At 36.6% G+C, this 26,957-nt stretch overlaps 1 protein-coding gene across 3 annotated transcripts in view; it reads left to right on the top strand.

Moving 5' to 3' along the window:
• Nucleotides 1-5,633: 5,633 nt before the first annotated feature.
• The window catches only part of LOC145678779 (uncharacterized), a 160,528-nt gene continuing 139,204 nt past the window's right edge, over nt 5,634-26,957 (top strand). The window contains exon 1 of one of the 3 annotated variants that reach the window (XM_081749281.1): nt 5,634-6,181. The gene's annotated coding sequence lies outside the window, so the exon portion shown is untranslated. The remainder of the gene's footprint in view (nt 6,182-26,957) is intronic. The other 2 variants (XM_081749282.1, XM_081749280.1) reach the window with 2 other exon arrangements.

Here is a 26,957-nt window from a genome sequence, read left to right as displayed (position 1 = left end):
GTTTAAGATTTTGTGGTGATTCGATTTGATGCCTAGTAAATTTATTATCGAAAGATGAAGTGCAAAAAAGGATGTTAAAACCTTTGAAACGCTCAAAAAAGACTAATAAACAATCCGAAAGAGGCAAAAATGGACAAATAAAATCCACCATTTTCTGATCTACAATGACCCAAAATGATCACATATTATGTTAAGCCTCGTCTTTGGGCACTCGTAAAAAAGAGGATTTTTTCTCAACTTCCGGGCAATAGTGATGATTTTCAAAGTTACCCTGAAACATTTTCTTACAGTTAGTGGTAAATTCATCCATTGAACTGTCAAACAGGGAAAGATGGACAGAAACATCGCGGAATCTGAAAGAAAGTACACGAAATGTTACAATAAATTTCTAAGGAAGTTAAGATACGTTCAGAAAAATAGGATCAATATACTATCTGTCTTATGAGTAATTTCAACATCAAACAATAGAAGCAAAATTTGTAATCTCAAACAAAACATGAAGGGTCACGGTAGCTCAGTGAAAGAGCGTTTGTTTCTGGTGCTTGGGGGTTCCTGGTTCGATCCCTGCCAAGTAAGTTCGTGATGCACAACATCGTGTCCCTAGGTTTTCTCGGGGTACTCCCGTTTCTTCCCATACTCTCATTGCACCAAATTTTTCATCATCACTTGCCTTAACCATTCGTCTTCCTTAACTGAAATATTTCATTTTTCCAAGCAGTTGGAATGACTATTAAAATGCACAACATTGGTCTATTGCATCAAAATAGACATTATCTTTTTAAGGAAGACATGAAACATATATCTCAAATCTTTCAAATATATATATATATATATATATATATATATATATATATATATATATATATATATATATATATATACATATGGGTAAGTAACTAATTTTACTGCGCCCTGGATCGATCGATCATCGATTTACTCATACCTGCCTCCTATCCCACACATTTCAGCTGCTGGACGTTTTATCTGATACAGGACCCACTTTTTGCGGCCATTTTGAAAACGGTGGCCCAAATCGAAAATTGTTTCCTACAAAAGTTGTTTCGTTTTTCAAGTACTATTGAGTGAGGTATGATTCAATAGGTGTTTCCGTTTGAAAATTTGAAGTTGGCCCCTGGGTCCCTTTGAAGGAGGGCCCTGGGGTCACCACAACAACACCATGTGATGTGCCCTATGACATTTTCCTATCTCAGTTTTTGTTTCATCTGATTATTCTCAGCCATTTCGGATTTATAAGCACTGGACGTTTTATCTGATACAGGACCCACTTTTTGCAGCCATTTTGAAAACGGTGGCCCAAATCGAAAATTGTTTCCTACAAAAGTTGTTTCGTTTTTCAAGTACTATTGAATGAGGTATGATTCGATACATGTTCCTATTTGAAAATTTGAAGTTGGCCTCTGGGCCCCCTTGAAGGAGGGCCCTGGGGGTCACCACAACAACAGCATATATACTAACAGTATACAAAGTTATTTTTATTAAGAACTAAAGTTTTTACTTATCTTTTTTCTAATAAGTGAGGGTTTATTTCTAAATACAAACCATTCTTCTTTTTCTTCTTCTTCTTTTCCATACTTACAACGGAAGGTCACGAAGTAATGATAACTTACTGAGATCCGAACGAAACAATTATGTTTGCATTTGATATGTTATAACTAGACGAATCTCAAAGTTATACGTGCCACCGAGTGGGGTATTATGAGTTATAACATATTTTGTAATGTAAAAGCTACAAAAAATTATCTGGCAGAACAGTTTCAACCGAGTCATTTGTTCGGAAACGGTTGGGTAAATGGAAAACTCGGCGAACATGTATGCCATCATTTTCAAGGGCACACTTTTGGGTGTTAAATAAGTTTGCCCCAGGGTCCCCCGCAGGGGGTCCCAGACGGGATCTAACTCAAAAGTTTCAAATAGAAAGGGAGGTTAAGTAGCACATCGTTTGAAAGTTGTTGTTAAATGAAAGAAGGTGGAGCACGTCTTTACTCTCTACTACAATCTTGTGCAAAATAGTGGCAAGTCAAAATGTAAACAAAAGCTTAATTGAAAAATTTATGGCCACTTTGAATCCAAGATGACCGCTTAAAACTTATGTCGAAAGGATAAGTATACCAATCTGCTGAAACTAGAAAATCCAAATTTGGCATGAATATTGATCAGTAGGTGACGAAAAGATACGAAAGATTCAAACACGTGACATCTTGAGTTTAAAATTCTGCACTATGTACCGAACGCATGTCCAGACAAACCACCGGAGTTGGAGAAGCAAAATGTGGTATTTACATTTATGGTGAATAGTAGATATCCACAAAATATCAAAGACGTATCATCTGTAATCCAATATCGCTGCCAGAGTGAAAAATGAGTTTTATTTAAATATGCTATTTCTTGGAATATTGTGACCAAACCAACAAGGTTTGACGCAGTTCGACGTACTGAAATGAATTGCACGTGGTTTACTACTGATCGCCAATCTTGTAAATGAATTTTCTTTCTTTCTTTCTTTTTCTTTTTCTTTTCTTTTCTTTTTTCTTTCTTTCTTTCTTTCTTTCTTTTTTTTTTTTTTGTATATTTGGTATTGCTTGAAATATTATGATCAAACCTACGAATAGCTTACAAATGTAACCATCACGAATAGACTTCCCCCAACCTGACTTGTGCAGCAAGTCCTTTATGTATGAATAGGTATGATAAAATTAGAAAAGTCCCGAAGGTATTCAACTTTTGTTTAGCAGTATGAATAGGAAGTCAAATTTGTGTGTTCATCACATATTCGTTATATTCACGTAAATGACATCGAGAGAACCGTGACGAACGTGCATTAGCAACAAAACATATATTTCATGTTACGGAATGAAATAATAGTTGAAGTGAATCGAAATTCAATTGCTCTTTAGTCTTCCTATTGTTTCTAAATACATAATAGAGAAAAATAGAGATTTAGATTTGTACTGTTATGAACGACATAGGTTTTAAGCGGCCATCTTGGATTCAAGGTGGCCATAGACTTTTCAATTGTGTGTTTACACTTTGACTCGCCGCCATTTTACACATTATTATCATAGAGTCGACACTTACTCCATCTTCTTTCATTTAACAACAGCTTTCAAACGATGTGCTACTTAACTCCCCTTGCCATTTGAAACTTTTAAGTTGGACCCCGTCTCGAACTCTGCAGGGGACTCTGGGGCAAACCTTTTTACCCTTTAAATTAAGTTTTGTTTACATTTTGTCCCGCAGCCATTTTGCATAGAGTAGTTGTAGATTGTCGAGATTTGTCCATTTTCTTCATTTCACAACAGCTTTCAAACGATTTGCTACTTAACCCAGGGTTGTCAACCGTCCCGATTCTGTCGGAACTGTACCGATTTCTGATTTATTTGTCCCACGTCCCGAGCAGACATCCGTCGGTACGCATATTGTCCCTATTTATCGATTTTCAAAGTTAATTAATATTTTACTGGGCCATTTTTACAAAAGAATAACTTATTCTTTTGCACGTACAATTTTATGTTTAGAATCAATTTAACACAATCGTGATTTGTTTATGTTAAATAAATTACTGTTGTTTGGTTTCAATTTGTTGTATGATCATAGAATAAAGAATAAGACTTGATTTTAGCAATACTTTTTGTCAGTAATTCCTTAACAGTGTTATGCACTCATTTGTGGTATAAAAAATCTATAAAATTTATCTAAAAACTTTGTTTATATTAAATAAATTGCAGTTGTTTTGGTTTGAATTTGTTGCATATATTGCTTATACCTAGAGATGAGCAGTGAGTGGGAAAATAAAAATAATAATAATAATAATAATAATAAGGTGCCACATTCATCCAGTTTCTTGTTATAAAGCTGATTATGTACATTGTTTTCAACGATTCGCCGTACGTGTAGTCGTCTTCAGGGGGAACGAGCTCCAACACCGATTGCCCCGATTTTTCTTAAGAAAAGTTGGCAACCCTGACTTAACCCTCCTTGCCATTTGAAACTTTTGAGTTGTACCAAGTCCGAGCGGGAGACTCTGGGGCAAATCTTTTTATCCCTAAAAGTGTGCTTTGAAAATGATGGGATACGTGTTCGCCGAGTTTCCTTTTACCCAACCGTTTCCGAACAAATGACCCGGTTCAAAGTGTTCTGTCTGGTAGTTTTTTTTTTTTTTTTTTGGTAGCTTTTACATTACAAAATATGTTGTAACTCACGATATTCCGCCCGGTATAACTTTGGAATTCATCTAGTTATAACATATCAAATGCAAACATAATTGTCTCGTTCGGTTCTCAGTAAGTTATCATTGCTTAGTAACCTTCCCTTGTAAGTTATCATTACATACTTAACATGAATTATGTTAATAGGAAATTGAATTGAAAATGGTTTACTGTACTTAATCCAATTTAATAAAAAATAACAATAATAAAATAAAATAACACAATAATAAAAAGTTGGTAATAAAAACTTTTTTATGGTAATCCTGGATTATCTCGTGTTGAACAACATGACTTTTCTCAATACCGCCCTCAGAAGGGCAGAGATAAATACGTACTATGAAGCACTGCAGTAACCATTTTTAGTTAGCGAACCAAACATCTAAAAATGTCTCCACTTTATTTTTCAGACCTGCGCACCCCCCCTTCAAAAATTCCTGGACCTGCCCCCGGTATCGGCTGTTGCCAATTAACTGCTAATAGTCATAGCATATCTTTTCAAATGTTTTCAAATGTTCTTTGCATAAAGAACAAATTTCCGTATTCTCTTTCGCCCTTGCGCCTTTTTACTGTGTGCCCTGTAGCAATTGCTCCACTTTTCTCATTGTAGTTACGCCACTGGAGTAAGTTAACCCTAATTTTTCTCTGATTGAAACCCTGGTCTCACAATTCGACATGTATGTTAATAGGAGGTCCTGTCCTTCATAACCTTGTTGTTGTTGCATAAGAATGCAAAACACACAAACTAAAATTAAGCTCATAATTATATCATTAAACTGAAAATGAGAAAGTGATTCGGACGAAGGAGGTACACTGCAGAGGTAAGAAACTACCATTTTGTCTACCATAAGATGTAGCTTTATTACATGTACGGACATCATTTCAAACATTTGCGGACGAGAGGGGACAATGTCAGTAATGATTTTTTTCTTAACAATAATAACATGAACTATTGTTTGCTCTCTCTCCTGCTCCTCTCCCCATTGAAAGAATTAGACATTAGATTGTCCTAATTTGTATCAAATACAATAGGCAAAAATCAATAGAAGGAAGTGGCTTTGGGTTTTCCAGACCCGGAATATGTTTACCGGCTCTTGACACTAGAAATGAACCTCGCGAGTGAACGTATCGTTATAATTGGTAGTCCATGAAGCAAAGCGTGGTCTGCATAAGTAATTAACTTCTGATTATGAATGTACTTCTTTCAGTGGACAGTTTTTTTTTTTCAGTTCCCAGTGGCAGTCGCGAAGGAAAAGGAGAGAGGCTTTTATGTAACAAATGCATGCGATAGCAACTTTCTCCTATATGTAAAACGAACCACCTCCTTTTAGTACAGAGATCACTATGAAGAACAAAAATATCTACAACTCATTATAACGGATTCCAGCCGTTCTCACTCTAATGACAAGAGTGGTTATGCAGTAGTCAAGTGTGTTTGCGTCGCCTATCAGCAACAGAGAGTAATTCGAGTGACAGTTGTCTTCTTCGACAAGCATCTGTCACTCTCATTCGGTTGGGATTTCTTTTCTCGTGTTGCGAACGAACGAGCTCTCTTTTATATCAGTTCTTGCTTCCAGCCAAAGCAACTTACAGGCATCTGAAGAAGAAAAAAGTCACGGAATGCGGGACGGGAGAGAGGGACCAACGATAAACGCATGTGTTTAGCTGCCAAAGGACCAGGAAGGAAAAGAAAAGCATGTTTCTCTATAGTCGTGTACCATCAAGAAGTTTGTCAAGTTAAAACTAACAGTCGTTATTACGTGCAGATAGAAAGTTTGTGTGTGTTTAAAGAGTTACTGGCGATTTAATGGAAATCAGTGTTATTTTCTTCAGTCTATTACAATATTAACTCCTTCATAATTTTCGATCCATTTAGTGGTTTCGAGTATCAATAACTCAAAATATTATAATTTGTGATTGATTTATCTTGGTGTTCCAAATCTTTTTTGAGAAATCAGGTAAGTTTTCGTATTTTTAATCATGCTTTCTATTTTTCATAGTCTATACGTAAAGAAGAAAAAAATGATTAAATTCATACCAACAGATTAGTTTGCAGAATGAATCACTTAGTTACAAGAACATATGTAAACTCATGTCCAAAATGATTGTCGCATATCTATAACTGTCTTCTTGTAAGACTGTAATTTGATAATGATGTTGCAGGGTACTTTTAATACTGATACTATGTGTATAATCGGGAAATGTATATTTGTGGTAAATTTCATAGGAAAGGAATTATAAATACGAAAATTAAAGTGACTAAAAGAATATGTTGTTAAATGGACAAGAAAATTTTATGTTCGTTTTATTGTTCTTATTTACTGCTCTTTTGACATGAAATTTGCCACATACCTGTCTTTACTGATTATACAGATACTAATATTATCCGGGCGAATTCGTTATCAAATTATTTTCCTAGAACAAAATATTTATAGACATGCGACAATAATTTTGGACATGAGTGTGCCTTATGTATACCTAATGTCTCTTCATTATGTATATAGAGTTCCCTTGTGGCTAAGCGTTTAGCATACACATCTTTGGTGTGGGAGACCCGGGTTCGATTCCTCATTGGTTCAGATCCTATACTAAAACTGTAGGTACACGTCTTATATAGCCTCGCTGCTGAACGGGACGCTAAACTTAAAAAAACTGTTCATTGTATATACAGCCATCAGTAAAAGAATACAATACTGCTAGTGATAATTGCAGTAGAGTTTCCCCGGGGATGGTTTAGAATATTAACTAATGTTGCTCGCGAAACGACACGAAACGAGAAATAAGGTTTCCTCGTCTTGTCTCTTCCCGAACCTCAAAGAATTATTTTTCTTCTCCTCTTGATTTTCGAAATTCTTCTTCTTTTGTACATTATTTATGTACAAAATTGCCTTGTCTTTCCTGATATTTTTTCTTAATTTCTCCCAGTCAGAAACGATAATAACCATTCCGCGCCATGAGAGTGTGACGTAACAAGATTTAAACCATCATTATTATTGGAATATATTGAATAATGACGTATCTTTAAATGTTGATAAATGTTGTTCATAGTGTTAGTACTATCATTTAATCAATTTGTATTTTTTTATACTACTTGTTGAACCTGGGCTGTCTATTCAGCGCTTTATTCTGATATGATCATGGATCTCCTTCCCATATCTGTGCAATATACAGAAATACTCATTCTTGATTAAGCGTACTCAAAATAAGTTTTTAAGGCTTCTTACCCTTAAGAAAACAAAATTCTATCCAAAATTTGAAAGCTACATTAACCTTGTTGAAAATTTTAATTTTGAAACATTAGAACTCAAGTGAAGAAATATTGATTTATTATTTTTACACAAACTCTTTCATGGCAAAATATACTGTCCTGATCTTAACGAACAAATATGTATCCAAGTACCATCCATTAAATTGCGCACTGCTTCGAAAAATACATTTTTTTTATGACAGCGAAAACAAACGTAGATCTCCTATATGGAGAGTTAATGCAACCTACAACAGGTTAGTTAAAGAAAATTTCAACCTTGTTGTACTGGCAATGGATGTAAGTAGTTTTAAGAAGTCTATTAATTCTGTAAGCCGAATGTAATTATTACCAATAGTTTTATTAACCTATATAATCTGTATAACGTATATACTATGTAACACTGTAATTAGGCCTGTGCCTGTTGTGCTATATGCCAATAAATCAATGTTAAATCGATGTCTGTTTACACACATAAGTGAAGGACAGGACGACTCACAAAGGGAGTGAATTGCAATAGACAAACATGTAAATGTAGCTTTTAATTGGGTTGAGTTTGTGTCAAACTTGGAGAACTGACAGATGATGTCAAATGGATTTTTTTCCCCTTATAAATCCATATCCGTCCGAGTACGCCTCATTGCGGCTCTTAAGGTTTTTCAATTTTCATGCAGTAGGTTTTGCCTTTCAGTTTAAGCAAAGCGCCTGCAATATCCGTCAACCGGCTCTACGCAGCTCCTCTACTGGCTGCCTAACACAAGGATATAGACCTTAGCTTCGCCCCAGCGACAATGTTAATCTTACGGGCTCAAAACGACCCATAAAATGTTGATTAGACAATAACGGCACTTTTTAAACCTCTATAGAGTCCTGCCACTAAGCGGTCCACATTTTTTGTAACTATCACTTGAAATATGATGATTATTGATGCCATCTAATGAACAAGATTAGTAATAAACACAGGTGGGAGGTACACAAACGTTACAAAGCAGTTTCTACTATGATGCAAGTCTCAGAATAGAAGCAAAATAAATAAATAAATAAATAAAAACCAGAGGTGCACGTGCATCTATGGACTGAAGAGGTTATAAAAGAAGTTGCATGAGAAATGGCAGGTTTGTACAAAGTTTGAAATAGACCAGTAAAAACATCATATTTCTAGAGCTTGTGGTTTCCGAGATCTCAGTGCAAAAAGTAATTCACCACAAACATATAAATGAAATTGGCCACAAGCATATAAACAAAATTGACCACAAACATATAAACATAACATTTTAATATGCAGATGAATCATGTAACTCTAAGAGAGTATTTGAGATCCAAGATTTGGATGAACTAGTGCTGTTCACCATGGGCGTCTCTGGCGGGGGGGACGCGTCCCCCCAATATTTTGAAATACGAAATATTCAATATTTTATTTTAATTTAATTTATTTAGATACTCACTAGCAGTTAGATAATTTCCTTTGATGTCCCCCCCAAATTTTACATGCCAGAGACGCCAATGCTGCTTAAGGAACTCATGAAATTTCTCGACTTGATTTCAAAACGAGACGCGAAATATCGCGTTTGTTTTGTCTCGTCTCGAATTTAAAATGGGTTTCTCGTCTTGTTTTCGAGACGAGACGAAAAAATTTTCTTGGACAACACTAATCTGGAGCAGGCTTCTATACTTAAATCAGGCTTGAGTTCAAAAATTGAACGCAAAGAAGAAAAGAAAAGAAAGAAAAAATGTGAGGGCAAGTCCTAAGAGTTGATAGCGAACTAGAACCCGAGTTTTCAATATAATTTGTGAGCGTAACCATGAGAGAGGAGAGCGAACTTGGGCTTTCGTGAACGTGGGCCCAGAATGAGGTTAATGAGCACAAAATCGAGCTAGTTCAAGCCTAATTGAGAATGAAAACTCTGAGCTATGGTGATCCTACCTAACTGAGACTAGTGAGTGTGTGTGTCAGCCTCAAGGTAGTGAGCACGGGCTCGGAAAATGAAATGAAAGAAATTTTGTAATTTTGAGTGCAACGATTATGATCTTTAGGTTAAAAGAGACGGATGGTTAAAGGCACTGAGTGATTGTAAAAGAATTGGTGGAATGATATTGTGGGAGGAAAATGAAATGAAATCTTTAAGAGGCCCCATCACGGCGAAATTAAAATACCGCTAATTTTACAGTATTTCTGTGATATCTAGGGATGCATTCGAGTCGAGTCGAGTCGAGATTTAAGCCTGTCTCGACTCGTCTCGAGAAAATGTTGTCTCGACTCGTGTCTCGACTCGAAAATATGTTTCTGTCTCGACTCGTGTCTCGACTCGACAGTCTCTGTCTCGACTCGACTCGAATTCGAGTCGAGACGTCTCGAAATTCGAGTCGAGACAAAATATACGAGTTAAAATATACGCACACATCAGCCAGAATATTATGACTACCTACCTTATTGTCAGTGTGTCCAACTTTGGCACGGATAACAATGGCGACGCGTCTTGGCATGGACGCAATGATCCTTGAAAGGTCACTGGAGAGAGTTGATTGGTACACATAGGCAAGGGCGCCGATTTTTCTGTAAATGTGGGGGGCATTCAGATGCAGAAGGCATATATATGAGGATTTTAAGACGAATTGTATTCAAATTATGCCAAATATTGTATATTCATAAATACAATGCGGGGGCTCACATAAGCTTTAGGGGTGCCCGGGCCCCCCACGATCGGCGCCCTTGCACCAGGTCATCTAATTCCCGTAAATTCCGGGAAGAGGGGCGATGCGCTCTGAAGTCATGTTCAATCACATCCCATTTGTGTTCGATTAGGTTCAGATCAGGCGAGTTGGGCGGCGAGCACATCACTTGGAACTTGTCCCAGTGTTCCTCGAACCACTCCATCACAATCCTGGCCTTGTGATATGGTGCATTATCTTTTCGAAAAATGCCACTACCGTTGGGAAACATGGTCGTCGTATGCAAGCAGTGTGTGATACGCCTTGGCCGTCATGGTGCCTTGCTCGAGCTTCACTAGACACATAGATGCTCACGTGAATGTTTTCCGGAGCATAATTAAGCCACCGCCAGCTTGTCTCCGTCCCGCAGTACAGGTGTCAAAGAACTGTTCTCTTGAAACACGACGAATTCGCACCCTCCCATCGTCATGATGAAGAAGGTATCGGGATTCATCAGACAATGCAACGCTCTGCCACTGTGCCAAGGTTTAATGACGACGGTCATGTGTTCATTTCAGTCGCAGTTGCCGAGGTCGTGGTGTTAACATTCGCACATAGATGGGACATGGGCTTCGGAGGACCATCGTTAGGGGTGTTCGGTGCACTGTGTGTTCAAACGCACTTGTACTTTGCCCAGTAATAAAGTATGATGTTAGTTCTGCCACAGTTCGCTGCCTGTCTTGTTTTACCAGTCTGCCCAGCCTATGACGTCCGACATCTGTAATGAGGTGGGGGCGCCCAACCCCTCGACGTTTGGACGTCGTTTTCCCTTGGTTTCGCGACTTGTTGAAGACACTCACCACAGCACTCCTCGAACATCCGACAGGTCCTGCAGTTTCCGAAAATCTCCTGCCGAGTATGCGGGTCATTACAACCTGCCCTCGGTCAAACTCAGATCGCACGCCTTCCCCATTCTACACACGGCCAGCACTCTCACTGATACTACATGCACCGTACGCGTGACTGACTAGCAGGCATTCGTCGGCAGGTGACACAGATATCGCCTGGACGGAAATTATATCGATAGTAGGTTGGTAGTCATAATGTTCTGACTGATCAGTACATACTAAATAAATTTAAAATGTAGGAAATTTTCAATATTCTGATTAACATGCAGGAAATTTCACAATGAAAAGAAGCAACTGACTTGGACAAGACAACGGTTAGTTGATGGGGCAATCTTTTTTTCTGGTTTTTGAGGTGTGAGCTTTGACCATGCCTTGTGAAATTTTGATGTTTGGTGCTCATCAGTCGCGCTTCCATTTTTTTCTAATTGTTCCAGTTCATGATAATTAACAATACGTTGCGCAGTTCGAATACATGTTCACGTTTTCATTCAATCCAACTCAAGCCGCTTCAGATACTATAGAGTTGTATTTGTTTACGAAGAATTAATTGCGTATTAGAAATACACCCCAACAAAACATTCTGCGTGCTCATCTGCTCAGTATTCAAGGTTTTAATTACAACCTGAATTGTTAAAATGCGAACGTAAGTTGCATTAGATATCTAAGCAGTTCCTAGTCTATGGATAATTCAAGCAATGCTAATTAAGGTTTTTCTAGCAAGCACTTTTGCTGTTCATAAACCTTACGCATTGGAGTAGGAAAAAAAAGAAAAGAAAAAGAAAGAAAGAAAGAAAGAAGTAAAATTGGTAATTTTGCAACCGTGACTCACTCGGGCTCATGCTCTCTATCCTCAATGGAGCTCGCGTTCGCTAATCTCAATGAGGATCACACTAGTCAAGTTTCTCACTAATTCGAGCTTGAGCTTGATATTTACTGTGAAATTCTCTTCAGCTCGATCTCGTAATGCCACACGTCCTTTCTTGTTTTTACATTTGTCTCACCATTTTCGATTTATACGGGTGGCCGTGGACTTTTCAATTAAGTTTTTGTTTTCATTTTGACCCGCCGCCATTTTGCACAGGGTTGTCGTAGAGAGTCGAGACTTGCTCCATTTTCCTTCATTTTACAACAGATTTCAAACGATGTGCTACTTAACCCCTCTTGCCATTTGAAACTTTTTAGTTGGATCCCGTCTGGGGCCCTGCGGGGAACCCTGAGGCAAACTTTTTACCCCAAAAAAGTGTGGCCTTGAAAATGATGGGATACATGTTCACCGAGTTTTCCATTTACCCAATCGTTTCCGAACAAATGACTCGGTTCAAACTATTCTAGCAGGTAATTTCCTAGCTATGGCTTTTTAAATATCTAGAAATTGGCCATGTTTTTGGCCAATATCACGGGAACGGTAAGCCATAGAGATAAGATATTGGTGGTAATCAATCCCTAATAGAATGCTAAACATTTTTGTCCTGATATTAATTGGTGGCCACTGGCCAACTGGCCATTGGCCAAACCACTGGCCAGTTGGACAGTGACTACCGGTTACTATTTGGTACCAGAATGTTTACCATCCTTCTAGATATTGATCAACACCAATATGATCTCTCTATGACTTACGGTTCCCGAGATATGGCTGCTTAAATTTCTGTAAATCGGTCATTTTTTTGGCCACTATCTTGCGAACGGTTAGATTGACGCGAAAAATTTAATCATTTTGTCTAATAGTTTTTGATGCTCTATCTAATGCAGTGTACAAAATTGAAAAAAATGCAAATAACAGACAGACGGACAGATAGACACACAGACATAGAGAATTCAGTAACGAACTTTTTAAGTTCGTTGAATATGTTGTAACTCACGATATCCCGCCCGGTGACACGTATAACTTCGGGATTCGTCTAGTTATAACATATCCAATGCAAACACAATTGTCTCGTTCAGATCTCACAAGGGAACCTTCCGAAAATGATAGCTGCAGTGAAAGGTGCGGCCTATGCCAATTGAAAGAGCTGTAACAGAGATGAGCATTCCCAAAAAATTAGCTGCCCATAGCAATAGGCTTAGGAAATATAAGGGGTGGAAGTTCGGGAAACAGCAAGGCTGGACAAGGGGGAAAAGTGCAAATTCCACAAAAAAAAGGGGGGGCACGACAAAATACAATGCTGACAAGTGATGTATAGAAAGAGACTTGCCACAATAGGGAACAAATGAAGGCCACCAGTGGGGTTAACAGTGTTGCCAACTGCAATGAAAAGTATATGTTTTGCAAAGAGCACTATATGAAGTGAGTGCAATATTCAGTGTCAACCTGTCATGTAGAACATAAGATATGGCGTGTCTAATCAGTGGTACAATCTAACAAAAGAAAATAGAAAAAAAACAGAAGTACGAAAAATACGGAAAAAACGGAGTTGGCCATAATGCGCCACATTTGATCAGGGGCTGTACATATTAGAATGAACAAAACAAGAAGCACCGAATATGCAGGAAACCGACGTACTTAGAGTCGAAAAGAAAAACGAGTTCCAAAGTTGGCAAGACTGGCCATGGACATCCAGACAAGTCTAATATAGTTAGGCCACTCGCTTCAGAAAAAGAAAATTCCGGCAACAGGCATCACTCGGAATGCATCAATGTTAGAGTGATTGAGGCAATGTCAAGTCGGGGAACATGAAATGGTTGGGTTGAGCCATCAACCGATAATAGAAGTAGTGAACATTATGTCATGGTTGGGTCGTATGTGGGAATATGCAGGGTGTCCCATCAAACTTTGTGACCTGAAAGATTTGCGAAACGAACAAAAATGTGACGGATCCAGTTGTCCAGGAATGTACCAATGTCAGGGAGTGATAAAAGTCTGTGAGAAGCAAGTGCCCCCAGGATCCCCAACATAGGGCCCCAGGAGCCAACTTCAAATTTTCAAAAGGAAACAGGGACCGAGTGTTACCTCTCTCGATTGATCATGGAATGTGCAACAACATATATAGGAAACATTTGCTATATGAAGCATGTTTTTCAAAATGGACGCCACAAATATGTGCTGTCTTAACATGGCATCGAACAATGTGATCTCAAATTGCTGCGAAGCGAAAAGAGATGTTGCAAATCCAATTGCACAGGAATGTACTCATGTCGAGGGCCAAGAGAACTTTGTAAGAAGCAAGTCCCCCAGGGCTCCCATCATAAGGCTCAAGGGGGTCAACCGCAACATTTTAAATGGGAACAGGGGCGGATGATATTTCTCTGGATAGATACAATACAGTCTATAAAAAAAAAAAAAACATTTGCTATATGAATATGAAACAGATTTCAGGCAAGGACAACTAGCGGTGTTTCCCATATGATCAGATGATGACTTATTTATGGCACGAGCCATAGTAGAAGGCGGCTTAGTTGAAGAAACTACACCCTCTCAGTAACCTAAATTGCACGAAAATTTCCAAAGCAGGTTCATTGACCTGACTACCGCATGTTGCCCACTTTGTTCAAGAGCGGGATGGTTTGTTTCTAACTTTTCTACCGAAAAGCATTTGTCTGGAATGGTGTTTCGGAGACAATAAAATAAAGAAAATATACTAGGCAGAGAGAGAGAGCAGGGAGGAGGGAGTGTACCAATTATTCTTTCCTCTAAACCAGCGTTTCCCAACCTTTTTCAACTTGCAGCACACTATGGGTGTAACATGGATTCTCGCGGCACACTTATAGATATTATTATTTGTAAATATAAAACACACTGGTATTTTTTTCTTTGATTACTGATCTCCTTCGCACAGAGAAGAAAGCTCGATCACTGGGTTTTCCTCGTGGTAAATCACTATGCTTATTTTTCATTCTAATTTAAAAGGAGAAAACAACTACAATGAAATGTTGGACTCAGGTTATTAAAAATACGCTTACTGTTTCAAAATCTGTATCCAACCTTTTACTAAGAATGAAGATCATTAAATAACGAACGAACAAATAAATCTATTTTACTTTTAAAACACAAATGTAAATAATTTATCGAAAGGATTGAATGATATTTTAAATTTTCAAGTTACGAAATAGTCTGTAACGATAAAGAAGCAATAATGGTCATAACAATAACAAATACTTTTTTCAACATTAGGAATGTACAGAAAAGTAACACGTCATGAAACTTAAAATTGTAGATTCATAGTAGAGGTTCATAGTAATGTGCAATACAAATATACATTTTCCCTTACGTTTTGCAATTTGATTGCTATAGAATTAATATTTTTGTTTTGATATCCTCGCGGTACATCAGTGGCCCATTCACGACACACCAATGTCGCGGTATTTTCACTGCTAGCTTCTCATTTTAGACAGGTATATTTACAACAAAGGGGGTAGCGTGCACCTTTGCACCCCCTTAAACCTGGCCCTGTCCAGAAGTTATGTAGCCTTATATCGTTCATGGAAATAAAAACGCAATATTTATAACTATGCTAAATTACTATAGACTGCCAATTGCTCATTCAGACAATTTATGATGTTCACTTTATTGCAATGTTCTTATACAGACTAGATATAGGCTACGAATAATAGTTTTATACAAACTAGATAATCAATTATTATTATTATTATTATTATTATTATTATTATTATTATTATTATTATTATTATTATTATTATTATTATTATTATTATTATTATTATTATTATATTTGAAGTACAATCAATATCACGACATTAGTTTTAATGAACTGAATTGAGCTGAAAATTAGATCTTGATCTCGGAAGATTAACTATTAAGTTTATGCGTTCTATAATTTTCTAAAGTAATAAATGCTGTAATTGGTTTCAAGGCTGTTCCTGAGTGAATAATTTCTTCATAATAATATTAAATTTTTAGAAAAATTTTCGAGACATTCGAGTCGAGTCGAGATTTTTATGAGCTGTCTCGACTCGACTCGTGTCTCGACTCGAAAATTCGAGTCGAGAAACACGTTTGTCTCGACTTGTCTCGAATTTTACAAAGTGTGTCTCGACTCGAATCTCGACTCGAATTCGAGTCGAGTCGAGTCGAGATTCGAGACATGTCTCGACTCGTGCGCATCCCTAGTGATATCTTCAAATAGATAAAATATAATCAAAAAATGGAACAAGACCTCCCAAGAGAATATTATTTTACATGAGATACCGTTATCACCACTCACTTATCTATCGATTTCCAGCCATTTAGAAACCCGGTATTTATTTTCGCGTTTCTAAATTGCTGCAAACGGAAAGCTACTAGGTGACTCGTGATAACGGTACCTCATGCAAAATAATATTGTCTAGGGCGCTCTTGTTTCACATTTCGATTATCTTTTATCTATATGAAGATATCACGGAATTACTGTAAAATTAGCGATATTTTAATTTCGCAGTGATAAGGCCTCTTAAATTCTACGTCCCATGATTTTGCCGCTTAGGCTAAAGGAGACGATGATGATGAGAAATGAGTAAAATGGTGTAATGAAGAAAGTGGGAGGAAACGGGAGAATCCCGAGAAAGCCAACACAAACGGTGTTTGTCCACCACAAAGTTCACTTGGCCCGAGCACTTGGGATCACACAAAGAATCCCATGCACCAGAAGTGAATGCTGTACAGCTGAGCCACTGCAGCCCATTGTAAGAAGAAACTAGTGTTGTCCGCGGGAACAGATGTTTCTGGTTATTTACAACATTTGAACATGAATGTTTTGTACTCTGAAAGGAGTATTTGATAGAGATTTTAATGATTAAATATGTCCAAAAATAACCAAAAGTGAACTTGATTGCCTTGTGCACTGAATGCATCATATAAAATCTTTAACTTCCCAAAATTATGTCCTTTAGGCTAAGGAAGACGATGAATAAAGCAAATGAATGATGATGGAAGAATTGGTCTTGTACGATGTTGTCTACCACAAACTTACTTGGCCTAGGATTGAACCAGGATTCTCTCGCACCAGAGGTAAGCGCCCTACCATCGAGTCACCATGGCCCCCGACCCTATCCACTATTTGTATTTGTTTCCAAGGTAAATATTCCACTGGAAATCGAACGTAGGATAATGCGCGTTAGCCACTTATTTTTAAAGAAATTACTATTTAAAAGTTTGCCTCAACTGGAATTGTCTCTTGAAGTCATCTTCATGTAAAATTCTACATGATGCAGTCCGACAGCAATACGAACCCAAATCATTAAAAAGGTGTACTCGATACTGGAACTCTAAGTCATTATGTCTTTCATCTCACAATCGTCAACCTAATGCCTCAGCAGTGGCGGATCCAGGGGGTGGGCGATCGGGGCGATCTCTTCACCCCCAGAAGAGGAAACTTTATTTTATATATATAAATAAAACTCATCCCAGAGTTTGGAGCTCTTAAAAGTAGCTCTAAGTAGCAGTATTACAACTCACCGTCCCTCCCAGAAGTCCGTCCTGGATCCACCCCTGTGCCTCAGAGATCTCAACTAGGTGGGTGTTTGGCTATGAAATCAGGACAAAATCGCAGACTAATCAGCCATAAGAAGTTAGGATAAATTACAACTGTTATGGAGATAAAGTCAAGTAATACACAAGTAGCCAGCTGTGGTCGAATAATATTCAAGCAAGTGAATACGTCAAACTTAATTCCATGGAAAATTGTGCGTAAAGGAATTACAAGATATTCCATAGAGATGGAAACCTCGTGATACGGAAACGCGCTTGCAGTTTTCCCTTGTGCACGCGATTGTGCTATTGTTACACACGAGAGGAGATTTGGGGCTGGGGGGGGCCTCGAAAAAAAAATGTCTGTTTCTATTTGAAGAGCTCTATCTTATCTCGGCATCTCGACATCGCAGCCAAACACATGTCACACACTAAGACTCTTTAAGACTCCCTTAATTATTATCACCCTATACGTTTATGTGATACTATGGCTAACAAGCGTGATTTTCAGTGTTTGGTTTAGAGTTCGATATTCGGGTTAGAAGGCAGTGAACTCGGGCCTAGAAATCTAGAAATCATATGTTATTATACGATACACGTTTTGGTACTGCAGTGTTTAGGACTACATACAGTTTTGAACAGGTTTAGCTTCTTCAATCAAGCCAAACTCGATGCACAATTTAAGAATTTTTGTAATAAAACCATTTACAAACAAAATGAAAAGACGACTATTAAATTATCCAATACTTTAAATATAACATGTTTGTTTAACACCACCGAAGCAACCTATAATCTACAATCTTTCACAAAGAATGCCTATTTGACTATTTGTGTCTGTTAGTTTAGTACATATCAAAGTTTCACTCTAAAGGTCAGCGTCTACTTCGATAATGCTCTGATAATTCGTAACTTTTACTCCACTAACTGACAGAACAAATCCAATTGTTAAGAGGTTTTGACATTCAATAATAATAATAATAATAATAATAATAATAATAATAATAATAATAATAATAATAATAATAATAATAATAATAATAATAATAATAATAATAATAACCGCCTATATTGTTTCATACGGAAAGTACATATAGGTGGAACACTTATACGGAAAGTATTATAAAACATGCGTTTTCAGTTAAACGTCTGCTGTACGTTGTCCAAAAACTACAAGAATTACGCATGTAACCTACCTTTTTAAGTACACCACCTACATTTTTTTCTTAGCGCATGCTAGATGTATTTGCAATGTTATTTTTTTGTGTGCTTTAAGCCTACTATTTTTCGAATGAAAACTTCAATTCCTCAAAAAAGTAAAAATCTATGTTTATAGACCACATGTCTACCAAAAATGTTGTGTTAATTACTGTTAGCAATGTATAAAGTACCTTTTTATGGAAGATATCGGTATCTTGCAAAATATATTAAAAAGATATTCGAAATGTACTTGAATATTACATGAAGCTGAGTAAATTGTTCAGGAAAGAACTGGTGTATCTGACCTTTCAACGTAAGTGTATGACGAACTGTGCCACTATTATATGAATAACCTGGTAATTTCGCTTAAATTGCACAAGAACTTATTTCGAACAATCCAACATACAATTTCCCCTTCTCTAATTTTACAGTGCTAATTATATAAAACTTTTCCGAGCCGCATAAAATATACTATCACATGAACACTGAAAAAAAACAGTAAAACCTGCATATATTTTGCTTGTTGTGTAGATAATGTTTCGAAAATGCCTTAACGTGGTATACTTCATTATTATTTCTCTTGTGCATTGTATTATGATGAATAAAATGTGTTTGTGATCAGTCACTCCTTATTTTTCCTTATGAATTAATGCTCCGTATGTTTTTAACATTTCGTCATCTTCCTTTGCTCTTTGGTATTGAATCCGTGCTAGCCTATTGTATGTTAGTACACAATAGGCAAAAATCAGTTGTAATAAAATGTTATACAATGCTAATAGATTTCGACAGTTGCTTTGTGTGAAAAAGGGCTAGTACGTAATCAAAGAAGAATTCACTGAGATTAGGTTAAAAACAAAGAAAGGCAACATATATATATCCGCAATGAAATTTTGTATCCTTCACACAAGAAATAATAATAGTGTGTAAGTAGTAAAGCAAACAATAGCAAATGGTATTGGCTATTTAGCTTCTGGAGGTACCAATCAGAGATGAGTACAGCGAAAGAAGAACAGAGTATAATACACATACGTTTATAAATTATTTTATACACGAGTCTGGGTACACGGTGGGTCAGTGATAGAGCGCTTACTTCTGGCGCGTGGGATTCAGGGTTCGGTTCCTCGCCAAAGTAACTTTTTGGTGGACAACATCATGCCCATGGGTGTACTCAGGGTACTCCCGTTTCCTCCCATATTTTCATTCCACCATTTCCTTTAGCCTAACAGACACACTGAGAAAAATCCTTTCTCCGGACGGCGGTATATTGTAAAAATATACGGTATCCTCTAGTTTAATACAGAAATCAGTACAAAGCATAGGTTATCCGTATGCTACATACGCAATGCCCTTAGATGTTACATCATGCCGTTGCAGGATGTCTGTCACCTAACAGTCTTCCGTATATCACATGCATATACTTACGTTACATTCTCAGCTATAAGTTATATACGTCCATTTGTATGTGAGATCCTGACCGCCTATGTTGTTTCATGCGGAAAGTACGTATAGATGGAACACTTATACGGAAAGTATTATAAAACATGCATTTTCAGTTATACGTCTGCTGTACGTTAAGGTTGGTGTAAAGGGACAAGCTTTGCCGGTAGATGTCACTACAGTCTTCGTATCTCTCTTATGTATTTTTTACCTTTCATGAAAATTCAGGATTTCTCTCACAAATTTCAGTCTAGAGACTTCAAATTTTTACTGAAGGAACCTCATAACCTATTGAAGACAACACTCCCTCCCGATTTTATATTTAGAAAAATTTCTTTAAAATTGAAACAGTTAGATTGTTAAAGGTTTGGATATCCACTTCAATAATTAAGCCATTTTAACAATGAAGAAAATTCTAAATAAAAAATCGGCACGAATTATTGCCTTCGATAGGTTACGAAGTTCCCTCGCTAAAAATTTGAAGTCTCTAGGTTGAAATTTGTAAGAGAAATCGTGAATTTTCTTGAAAAGTAAAAAATACATGAGAGAGATACTAAGACTGTAGTGACATCTATCGGCAAAACTAGTCCTTTAAACCAACCTTAAGTCCAAAAACTACAGGAATTATGCATGTAGCCTACCTTTTTAAGTACGCTACCTACAATTTTTATTCTCAATGCATAAACGTGCAACGTTAAACTGAGAAATTTCATTTCATTTTTTTAAATATACGAATCTGTTTCAGTTTAAATGACTTGAACATCAGACTTTAGGAAGTACATAGAGACATTGCGGTAATTTTCTACTAGTTTTCGCAAAATCATACGTCCTGCAAATTAATGTAGTAATTTTTTTTAAAAGCAAAAAAGTTATAACTATATGGTGATAAATCGCAAAATTAGAGTTCCTTCGTGGCTAAGCGGTTAGCGTACGTGCCTTTGGCGTACAAGACCAGGGTTCGATTCCCTGCGGGAGCTCATGTGGTTCGGATCCAATGTTAATGATTAGGTCTACATCTCATATAGCCTAGCTGGTCTAAGGGCCGTTAAACTCCAAATCAACTCAAATTGCAAAGTTTGCCTTGCGTTGACGGAACCGGTTATGAAGTATGTTTGGTGATGTTCTTCAGTGTACAATAAGTTTAAGAGTTCGAAATGATGCATGGAAAAATAAACGGGAAAATTAGGACAAACACCATATTTTATTTCAATGTTATAAATCAATTCATTTAAGATAAAGAGATAATAAAAATATCAGTCTTAAAGTAGCATGTTTATGTTGTAATAACACATACACATTGTCATTGGCGTATTTAAGGGAGAGCTTCCGAGCTTAAGCCTCTTCCGAAATTTTATTTACTATTTTAAACTAAATGAAATATTTTGCAGAATTTTCACATTTTTCAGGAATAAAGTTAGCAAAGCCCCTCACGAAACAAAATCGTCAATACGCCACTGCGCATTGTATTCAAAGAATATCAACATAAAAACACGTAATTTGAAAATAGTTCAAGACAAGAAAGATTCTGAACGGTTTTGGAATATGACGTAGAGATTATACTGGACAACAAAATTCAACTTTAAACTTTTTTGGCATAAAACTAGATGTTTCTTATAGTTTTAGTGCCACTTGACCACCTTTCTATGTTGATCAATTTTTAATGCACTCGATGGTAGCCAACACAAACAGCTTTCACGGTATCTGCAGTATATTCAGTTGCAAGTAAGCAAGTGTAGGCGTCTGCGTTTTTTGTAACTCTCTCCTAACATGTCTAAGATTGGTTATGGCAAGATCTGTCTATCACGGGTTCGAATTCCGCTTAGAATATGGATCCGTTGAACATATCATGATAAGAATATGTTATATTATCCCAGTTATGCCAACCCGTGGGGGAAAAATCCCATTTTGTGGAAATTATTGACATTAATTTCTCGAAAAGGGTTAAAGAGAATTTTCGATGCATTTGGCAGCATATAGAGATTTTTCAAATGAACAGCAATAAAATTATTTACTAGTGTGAAGTAAACCAATGACCGTAATGAGTGCTCAATAAACTTGAAATCATTGTTGCCAAATTTTGTTACCGGAAAATGCATACTAGTGCAGAATTATCTTAAAACAAATAATGCTCTGGTATTTCTCTGAAAGAAAATAGTTCACGGAAGAGAGTAAAAATGCGAGATTAGGAACCACCAACTTGGAAATGTTCCACACGAAATGACTGGAGATTTAAAGTTCTTCTACTATTGTGACATTCATTAGATGATGGCGCAAAGCCATCATGTAAATATTAAACTAAGACAACAAACTGTGCTTGTTCTCCCCATCATTTTGAATTGCTTCTTTCAAATAAGGGAAAATACTTGTTCATAAAATATTTAATAAACGTGGAAGATCAAAGTTTAAGCGTAGTTCACCTATATATTGTAGAAAATGAGTGGCATACAATAGCTTGATTTTGCATGTATTAAAGTTTTTATTTTTTAATATTGTAATTAGTATAATGTGGGAAATTCAAGAGCAAAATAAGAATTTTATTTCTGTTTCTAGAGATGAGATTTTACAATGTTCCAAGCTGGCATCATTGTAAGTTATTCTTTCATTATTCACCAACATAATTGATTTCTCATCGTCTTCTTTAGTCTAAAGAACAGAAAAATGGGGCTACAACTTAATAATAAAAGGATAAAGCTTTTTAAATCTATGTACGTGCTTTCCTTTATTTTACAATTGTTCAATTGTGCCCTCAAATATTGAAAGCTTAATTTAACTCATTTCCCGATGACATTCAATAATGAAATTTTGCACAGCAACACACTTGTAAGTCGAGTGTCAATACAATATTCCATTGTTATTATAAGTTTGATATCAGATATCAGATCGTGTTTGATTTTAAAGATTTATATCAACCTTTTTGATGCAACCAGTTTTACTCTTAAGAAAAGCGGGATTATCTTGTACACACTCACGACCTAGAACAAAATTTTAGGCTTTCGTGATTTTTTTTCACAATAGATTTAGATCTAATAAAATAAAGTGTTTTAAAACGTACTTTCTTTTTAAAAACATTAAGAAGCAAAATAAAACACATCGAAGCAAAAAGTAAAGAAAAAACAATAATTCTGGTTTTAAGAAATTACGTTTTAAAATAATATATTTATTAATAACTATAAAGAACAACATGAGGAGCACTATCATATACAATCACTTAAGTTACATGAAAACTGAAGTATTTGTAAATTGATTGTATATGAAAGAGCTCTTCCCTTTTCAATTATGTGTAGATTGTTTCTTTTAAAAGTAATTTCCAGACTTATTTTTATTACTTTTTTAGTACAATTTGTTTTGTTTGTTATTTCTTTTAAAAGAAAGTAGTACGTCTCTTTTAAATCTTTTATTCCATTTTTGTCTATTTCATTTAAAAAAAATCTTAAAATTTTAATTTGTTAAAATCATCATTGGGAGGTAGTAACAAACATTTGCGTTCCTAGAGTACAACAGAGAAATATATGGTTTTATATACTCTAGACCAGAGGTTCTCAATCGTTTGCACCGACGTACCACCAAAGCATATTAATCGTTAATACTACCACGTACTATCAACGGCAGCTCGCGTACCACAGGTTGAGAAACCCTGCTCTAGACTTTGAAGTGACTACAATGTCTGATAGGTTACTGTATTCGTTTCACAGAATCGCTGCAATTGTGATTACGTGGAGATACTGCAAAAAGGATGTGTTGGGAAAGCAGACCGGATGGCCTCTTGCATTACCTTGCATGGTTACTAGGATATATCTCCCTGAACTACAGGGTGTTTGAAAACAACACCGATAACGTTTGGGAGGTGGTTCCTGACACCAAGATAAGACAAAACGTATACACCAACCTGGGTGCACAAATGCTTCCTTTCGGAGTTATAGGCTGCCGAAAACATGAAAAATTGAACTTCAAAGGTCCATAGCTCCAAAACTATGGGATCTACCGTAGTCGGGTCAAGATTTCACTTAGGAACTAGTATGTGCTCTATCTAAAAATCCATGTTTCAGAGTCCTTCGGTACTTCCGTAACAATTTTTATAGAGGTAGTTGATGAGTACTTTAAATTATATGCCCGTAGCCAAACTCCCTCTTTAAAAATTGCTACAGAAGTACCGCAGGATTTTGAAATATGGATTTTTGGATAGCGCACATATTAGTTCCTAAGTGAAGTCTTGACCCGACTATGGTAGGTCCCATAGTATTGGAGCTATGGACCTTTAAAGTTAATTTTTTCATGATTTCGGCAGTCTATAACTCCGAAAGGAAGCATTTCTGCACTCAGGTTGGTCTATACTTTTTGTCTTATCTTGGTGTCTGGAATCACCTCCCAAACGTCAGTGTTGTTTTGAAACACCCTGTATGGTAGTGCGGTGAAAGAAGTCCGTAGATATACGTAGTCCATTTCTCCATTTATTTATTTATTTATTTTGTTATTCTACACAATTGTAGAAGTGAGTTGAAAATGAAATTAAACTCCGAAACAAGCGCTACAGAAAGAAATCCATCCGATTCTATAAAGAAAATATAAAATGTTGAATGCCTATAGACAAGAAGAAATAAAAACGTACACTGTAGGCGTACTAATATAAATGTTTTCTTAAGATTTATTAAGGTTCAAAGTTCCTAACTACCTCTCTCTCTCTCTCTGTGTATCTCTCTGTCTCTCTCTCTCTCTCTCTCTCTCAATTTCGAAAATCAGACTAAATTAGCAGTTATTTAAATAGTTTTAATGTTTAACGCCGTGTTTTAATCGTTTTAAATTTACTTAGCTCTAAACAACTTCAGGTCTATTCTCACACAGTTCAAGTAATATCAACACTTATCTGTTTTGTCGCTGTGACAAAATGATTCACATGAAGGAAATCTCATGTAGTAGCATTATCCATGCTAACATTAACGTCTATCTGATACTTGTAAACAAGACAATTAAATCGCATGCTTGACATTTGCACTAATATCATGCATAATGTATGCTTTGGACAAAGTAACCAAAATCAAATGAAAAACGCAGTCGTAATTATTGAATTTTTTAATATATACTAATATAAAAATCTTCTAATAGAAATATAAGTTTTACGTCCCACACTTGTGCCGGTTAGGCTAAAGGAGACGGTGATGATGAGAAATGAATGAAATGTTGGAATGAAGAAAGTGGGAGGGAAACGGGAGAATCCCGGCAAAACCCACGCACACGGTGTTTGTCCACCACAAAGCTCACTTGGCGCGAGCTGGGATCGAACCAAGGACCCCATACACCAGAGGTGAACGCTCTAGCACTGAGCCACCGCGGCCCCTTTTTAATATAATGGAATATTAAGAAGTGTGTGAAGAGAGACTTCTCTGTACATGCTAAGGATTATGAATATTAAATAAGTCGCCGTTGCTACTGTATCTGTCACAATATATTGGTAGCAGTTAGGAGAAGTTTTAATATATAAACACTTTAAAATAAAAAGACACCTATAAACTATAGTTGTGTCGCAGTATGAACCGTCTTCCAAAGACGTAGCTCTTCTGTCTGTAGCAGAAGATAGTGCGCCTGACGTTGGCTGCTAAGAACTTTATGTTTGAAAACACTCGGCTGTTCCCACGTCTACTAAACAGAATCATATACACATTACCAACGTGCAATACCCGTACCACCGTTACTGATTGGGAAGTTCAAAGTGCTAAATTGCAACGCTGCATTAATTCTATGTACTTCCAAGTCAGTGCATATACACTGAAAAAAAGATTTGATCAGATTGACCAAAAAATAGGTGCTGGTGACCAAATCGTTTGGTCAATACAGCGCCAATCAAACGTTTGGTCACCAGCACGAAATCATTTGGTTACGATTTGTTTGGTATCAGGAACCTAGTATACATGTGACCTTGTAACTAAATAATTTGGTCAGGAAAACCAAATAATTACCAAATCATTTAAGATTTGGTTCGCATAACCAAATTAATCAACCAAATGTTCTGACCAAAAAAATATAGTGTTCATGACCAAACAGGTTTGGTATAAATGACCAAATTTTAGTTAAATTAACCAAATATAGTGACCAAATGCTCTGACCAAACAAATTTGGTATTCCTGACCAAGTCCGTTTTCTCAGTGTAAAGAAGTGGACGGGATCAGGCCAGGAATACCAACATCGGGACTTTATACACTTATACACCATCATTCTACTCTAAACCTTTTTCAGTATATCGTACAATAACACACAAACTCTTCCAATATTTACACGTACTACGTACTAGCATATTCGAAAATTCTTCACAAAACATACATCTATCTAATTTATTACTAATTCATACTACCAACGTTATTATATATTAAAAAAAAAAACAAAGATATTTCTAAAATTAGCTTTTAACTCCTACTCATAAGATAACTTAGTTCTCAACATTTTCATTCATGTTTTTATCTCTTCCGATTCATCTAATATAGTATTATTTCTTGTTCATTTAATATTATATCCCATATTAGTTTTCTTCATTTACAATGGAGGATGAGCTGCCATCGGGAAACAGACCCACGAGCAGGGCCGTACTGGAACCCAGGGGCCCACCAAGAAAGTACTTTCTAGGGGGTCCACTCACATGTATGTACTGCCCCCTCCCCCGACAATAAAAAGAGTCCGGAAGTGTCACTCGGATTAAGTACGCTGAAAAATCTTAAAATGCAGATTTAAAACTTTTTAAAAACAGTAATTTTTCCCCTGACACTGATTGATCTGACGTAATGCCCAATCCTCCATTCTTCTCTTGCAACTGTACAATTATCTCCATAAGCTCGATTGCTTCGTATCTCCCCTAAAATAACAATGCCGCACTTGTCCATAAACCTTTCATAGGCGTCCCTCTGGTGCATATA

The sequence above is a fragment of the Thermobia domestica genome, chromosome 2 (genome assembly GCF_964235325.1).
Source record: "Thermobia domestica chromosome 2, izTheDome1.hap1.1, whole genome shotgun sequence".
Lineage (NCBI taxonomy): Eukaryota > Metazoa > Arthropoda > Insecta > Zygentoma > Lepismatidae > Thermobia > Thermobia domestica.
The sequence above is the reverse complement of the archived record's forward strand: the minus strand, read 5'-3'. Positions and strand labels throughout refer to the sequence as shown.